The sequence below is a fragment of the Triticum aestivum genome, chromosome 2B (assembly GCF_018294505.1).
Source record: "Triticum aestivum cultivar Chinese Spring chromosome 2B, IWGSC CS RefSeq v2.1, whole genome shotgun sequence".
Classification (NCBI taxonomy): domain Eukaryota; kingdom Viridiplantae; phylum Streptophyta; class Magnoliopsida; order Poales; family Poaceae; genus Triticum; species Triticum aestivum.
The window spans coordinates 75,905,410-75,911,465 of NC_057798.1; the positions used below are offsets into that span (position 1 = coordinate 75,905,410).

The 6,056-nt window shown below is 45.4% G+C and overlaps 1 pseudogene; it reads right to left on the minus strand.

Moving 5' to 3' along the window:
• Window positions 1-1,754: 1,754 nt before the first annotated feature.
• Window positions 1,755-2,427, minus strand: LOC123038983 (pectinesterase-like; annotated as a pseudogene).
• Between the last annotated feature and the right edge of the window lie 3,629 nt (window positions 2,428-6,056).

A 6,056-nucleotide genomic window follows, 5' to 3' on the forward strand; every position in this document is an offset into this window, starting at 1 on the left:
GAGATAGATTTTCATTTTGTGCGTGAGCGCGTTGCTTTTGGTGTTTTAGATGTCAGGTTTATCTCGACTAATGACCAACTAGCTGATGTATTTACTAAACCGGCCACACGACAGATGTTAGAACGTTTCCGGTCCAATCTGAACCTTGTATGTAGTAGTGGTTCAGATTGAGGGGGGGGGGGGGTGTTGAAAACGGTGTCGTATTGTAACATAACTCTGTATTGTTGGTCTTATATATATACGAGATATGTGGAGGCTAGGCCTCACGCAACCCTAAATTAAACTTATTCATCAATTCTATTCTTCGCTAGGAGAAAAAGACCAAAGAAAATAAGAATCAGAATTAGACATTTTAAGAAAAGGAGGTAGAAATGACAATTGGAGAGAATAACTCACTGACAAGGTAGAAATGACAAAACACTTTTGAACCTGAAGATGGGCAGTCCGTAAATCCACGTGCACGGCAGCACACACATCGTTTGCTAATTGAAGTGAGCACTTTTTTTTGTAGAAAAGGAGGATTATTGAAGTGAGCACCTGATCTGAATTTGAACATATCGAGTTGCAAAGCATTTTTTGATTGCGACAAAGCCGATTGCATCGCATTGTTGGCTCGCAACAGGTGCATAATCGCCCAAGCATAGTGCTGTTTGAGGATCATCATGAGCTCGTCTGTTACCTGAATGTGTGGGATGACAAATATGCTCAGAAAATTACTAATACAATGAATGCGTGGGATGACAAACAGTCGCCCCACGAGCCGACCACTTCGCCTTTTGCACGATTTTCTATTTTATTTAGACATTACAAACTCCTTGATCGGAATAGAACAGAGCGAATTGCATAGAACGCCGATCAAGAAGTTTGTAAGGCCAACTTCAATCCATGGCCTTAAACGGACGTTCATTTTATTTGGATAAAAAATAGAGCAGCGTTAGGGCGTTTTTTTTGTATCTTTTCGTCCACCCAGGTGCCTGCGGGTTAACCATGTCAGGTGACTGCGCAGACCTCGCTGGGGAGGCCCGACCGTCGTCACACCCCAGCTCTTGTACTGTCGTTGCCCTCACCACCGAGATGTTGACCACACCCAGCGCCAGCATTCGAGTCGGCGTGGTTAGCAACTGCTGATCCGGTGTTCGCCAGCAGCGCCAGGGGGACCGGGTCTGGGTGCTCATGGCTGTCTGCAAACTCCTCTCCAAGCGGAAATCTGATAAAGATTTGGCGGCAGTGGGGGCCATGGCCAGTCAATGTTCATCGAGACAAAAAAAAAATGCTCAACAGCTTCGCGGATCTGCGGCGACTAACCTGTCAACGGCATCGAGGAGGAACTCCATGCCTGCTTCCTTCATTTTCCGGCCCAGTCGCCGCCGACGCAAATCATCCGTCGACACATGAAATTTCTTTACCAGTCGTCGATGCACAGAGGGAGGGGCAGGGCTGTCTCAAATGTGGATGAGCGACGACGTAGCTTTTACCCGACCGTCCTGTTTCCCTGATCTGATCCATGGACCGGCAGAACCGCTAACGGTCTGGTCCACGGACCAGACCACACGATCGACTCCATCAGCCCACGAGACAGTGCGGCCCCACGTACGTCGCACTGTTCATTCCCATATTTCACGTCTCGTCCCATTTTCTAAACTACTGTCAGACCGATTTTCCCGGATCCTGAGTCCAGAATGGAAGGCGACGATATCGGGCTCGTCTGGGCTCGGGCACCAAATCGCCTCGTTCATAAATATATGCCAACTCAACTAATTGCATATAGGCAACAATGGAGGAGGGGAATAATGAAGCATGGTGACTAATGGAATGATGACTTCATGCCCCCTCCCCGCCTTCGCCTACGGGAGGAGCCCTAGGATGTACAACACATTGTACTTGGAGATGAACTGCTGCCCCTCGATGAAGGCCTCGACGGTGCACTCCTTCTGCGTGTCCACGTAGGTGACGGTCTTGATGGCGCCCCACTTGACACGTTGGCTGATGTCGGCGCCGGGCCCGTGGTTCTCCACCTCCATGTAGAAGGGTGTCTCGAGGCTTGTCATTCGACTCGAGCCAACCCTTGGGGTCGATGAAGGGGCCGATCTCGTTCTTAGATGTAGATGGTCTTGGATTACTCCTTTCATGGCCACGCCAGGTACATCTTGATCTTGCTTGTCAAGTCCTTGAAGTCTAGGTGCGCTAGATGGTGTAGTTGTGCATCACGATGCCCCACACGGAGCGCTTCTTGCGCTGTGATGATGTTCACCTGGTTGTCCATGGGCTTCCGCAGTAGGATAATGGAGTTATGGATTACCAACTAGGAGTTCGTCAAAGATGAAGTCGATGGTGTCAATGACGCTGCAGTCATTGAAGCACTGCCCGCTGCATGTGGGTGTAGAGCGTGTTATGGTAGGCGTAGAAGCAACATTGGAGTATGAACATCAGATAAGGGATGCCTTAGTGCACTATGCAATATATCTTAAGCTACACCTAATGACATTAAATAGATGTCTAGATATTGCATTCCTAGTGCACTATGTCTTAGTGTTATATATAAAACAACCTTCATCTATAATGTCTTTTGTGAGAGAAAAGTTATGAGCTGTCTTGGTTTTGGATCTAAGATCTGTATCTACATTAAGATGTGGTTGCTCTCTCTCTTTCACCTCATTAAATAGGGTGCCACATCATATCTACCTATGACTCATGTTAAGATACAAGCATTGGGAGTGCCTACGTTAACATGTTGAACCTTGACAGTACCGGTCAATCAATGCTTGTCTTTGCATTGATCCGAATTGATACTCAAAGTATAATGATAGCATATCATTAACTAGTGAAAGCTATCGACCGTAAGGACACGATATTGATAAGAAGTAAATGAACGGTTTCTAGATAATGAAAGAGTTCACAATCCCATCCTAGCACGCTCAAATGCATGCACAATATGTCTCTATAAATTGCAATGTGCATACAAGTGTTAGGAAACCTAGTACAACTAGCAAGGGCTTTTCGTTCTTGTTGATGCATGGCTTGAAATTGAAGTGAAACTTTGCTAGACTAGTTAGATCATCATATTAATTTTCGACATATGTTGGCAACAACATTGTCTTAGTTTTGGCCTCTCTACATATCTTTGTTTTGATCGAGAATTGTAGGAGCAATGCCTTTGCACCAAAGATTAGGGATTTACATGAGAAGGCGAACGGGGGGAGAAACCGGTCCCATAAGACATTGTATGTACATATATCTTGGAGTTAGCTAGTAGGATTGGGAGGCAATGGGAAACTAAGATAAGCAACACTCAATGGATCAGTTGTTCTACGCATTCAACCATGTACTGCTATAGGACCATTTTGAACATGTCGACAATGTGTCGGTTCAAGTTTTTACACGAACCTCAAGATGTAGAATGATCAACGTACGAAAGATTACCTTATCCTAGCGTCGCGATGTCACGTGCCATGAGAGTCCATGAATGCTAGTTCAAGGGAGATTTCGCTTGTTGTCTTCTATGGAGCTATAACATATACAGATATATGATTCTCTATGGGGAGTGTTTGTGTTGCTTGATTTTCTCTCATTGTTTGGCGGTGGTTTCAATAGGTGTGGGTCACAAGTGTGGACTACATGCATGTCAATGTTTTCTTAGGTTGGTGGATGATGTAAATCTTACTTATACCAATAGAGATTTCTGCAATTGGATAGAACTGTATATTTTTGTTATGTGAGATCAGTTCCTTTAGTGATGGATTAAACAGGTACATTTCTGGGTAAGATCTCCTTGACCTATATAAGAAAACCATTTATAAGTAAATTAAAACGTTTGGCATGAGGAAGTGTTTGGTGTTCCTCCACTTGTTATGGGAATCATATTTTTGTGCCTTTTATGTATCTGAATCTGAATAGCATGCTTCTAGTGTTGCAGGTACCACTAGGAGTTTTAGGCGAATGTCTTTCATAACTTTTCACATTTAGTAAGTTGCTTACATTAGGTATTGCTCCTTACATATTTAACGGTTTAAACCTCTGTAATTAAGCTATATTTCTTGACACAACTAAATAAGTTAGTAGTTGCTGATTTTCTACGAGACTAAAATGTATATTAATTGCTGAATAATATAATCCCAGATTTAGTGCATATATACAACATCGAACACAATAGCAAAAAATCCAACATCACGCAAGCGGACAAGAAGCTCAAGTATTGTTGCGGGAATAATTAATCCTACATGGTATCCTACTTAACCCAACAAAGTCTACACTTACCAAATCATCAAGAGCAAGCTAAGTCAACAAAGGTCAAGCAACCTACCATGGTCAACAATTAAACAGAGGTAAAAGATAAGAAGACAATGTTAAAGGGGTAGTGTCACGCCCAATATGCGACCCTATCCAAAAGGAACTCGAAGGTACCACCAAGGATAGACCCGCATATTGAAACGCTTTTGCAAGGTGGATATCATTACATCAACATTACATAATAGATGGGGATACATACATAAGGCATACAGTGCCACACGAATACAACATCATCTTACAGAAGAGCACCATCCGACTACGGATGAAACACAAACAGAAACTCAACGACATCCACCCTGCTAGCCCAGGCTGCCGACCTGGAACCTATCCCTGATCGAAGAAGAAGCAGAAGAAGCACTCCAAAACAAGCAAACATCGCTCTCGCCTCATGATCATCGCAAAACCTGTACCTGCAACTGTTGTTGTAGTAATCTGTGAGCCACGAGGACTCAGCAATCCCATTACCATGGGTATCAAGACTAGCAAAGCTTAATGGGAATGAAAGGGGGGTACAGTGGTGAGGCTACAGCAACGACTAAGCATGATATGGTGGCTAACATACACAAATAAGAGCGAGAAGAGAGCAAACAGAATGGTCGTGAAGCTAGCAATGATCAAGAAGTGATCCTGAACTCCTACTTACGTCAAACATAACCCAAAACCGTGTTCACTTCCCGGACTCCGCCGAAAAGAGACCATCACGGCTACACACGCGGTTGATGCGTTTTAATCGGATCTGGTGTCAAGTTATCTACAACCGGACATTAACAAATTCCCATCTGCCTATAACCGCAGGCACGGCTTTCGAAAGATTACCCTGCAGGGGTGTCCCAACTTAGCCCATGATAAGCTCTCGCGATCAACGAAGGATATACCTTCTCCCAGGAAGACCCGATCAGACTCGGAATCCCGGTTTACAAGACATTTCGACAATGGTAAAACAAGACCAGCAAAGCCTCCCGCTGTGCCGACAAATCCCGATAGGAGCTGCACATATCTCGTTCTCAGGGCACACCGGATGAGCCAGACGTCGGGTTGGCATAGACCTTGGTTGCCCAGGGGGCGCCGGACATCGCTCGGTTTGGACCAACACTTAGACAAGCATTGGCCCAGGGGGGCTAAAATAAAGATGACCCTCGGGTTAATTACTCCCAAGGGAAATGTAGGTGGTGGTGAGGCAAATGGTAAAACCAATGTTGGGCCTTGCTGGATGTAACGCCCCGGATTCGATGCGCCAGGTGTCTGCCAGTTATTCGCCGTAGTTGCCATATCATTTGCTTGCGTGTTGCATATTGTCATGTCATCATGTGCATTTCATTTTGCATACGTGTTTGTTTCATGCATCCGAGCTTTTTCCCTGTTGTCCGTTTTGCAATCCGGCACTCCTATGCCCTCCGGCGTTCCCCTTTTGTCTCTCGTTGTGAGCGGGTGTTAGACTTTCTCGGAATGGACCGAGTCTTGCCAAGCGGCCTTAGTATAGCACCGGTAGACCGCCTGTCAAGTTTCGTGCCATTTGGAGGTCGTTTGATACTCCAACGGTTATCCGCGTAGCCCGAAACCCCCCTTTCTCCTTGCAGCCCAACACCCCTCCAAAGTGGCCCAAAACCCAGCAAACTCCCCTCCATGCTCTCGGTCGTTCGATCACGATCGCATGGACGAAAACCGCTCCTCATTTGGACTCTCCTAGCTCCCAGAATCTATATATATGTGCCTCCCGTCCAAATTCGCGGATGTTTTTCCCCCGAAAACCTAAAAATTCCCCTCTCCGC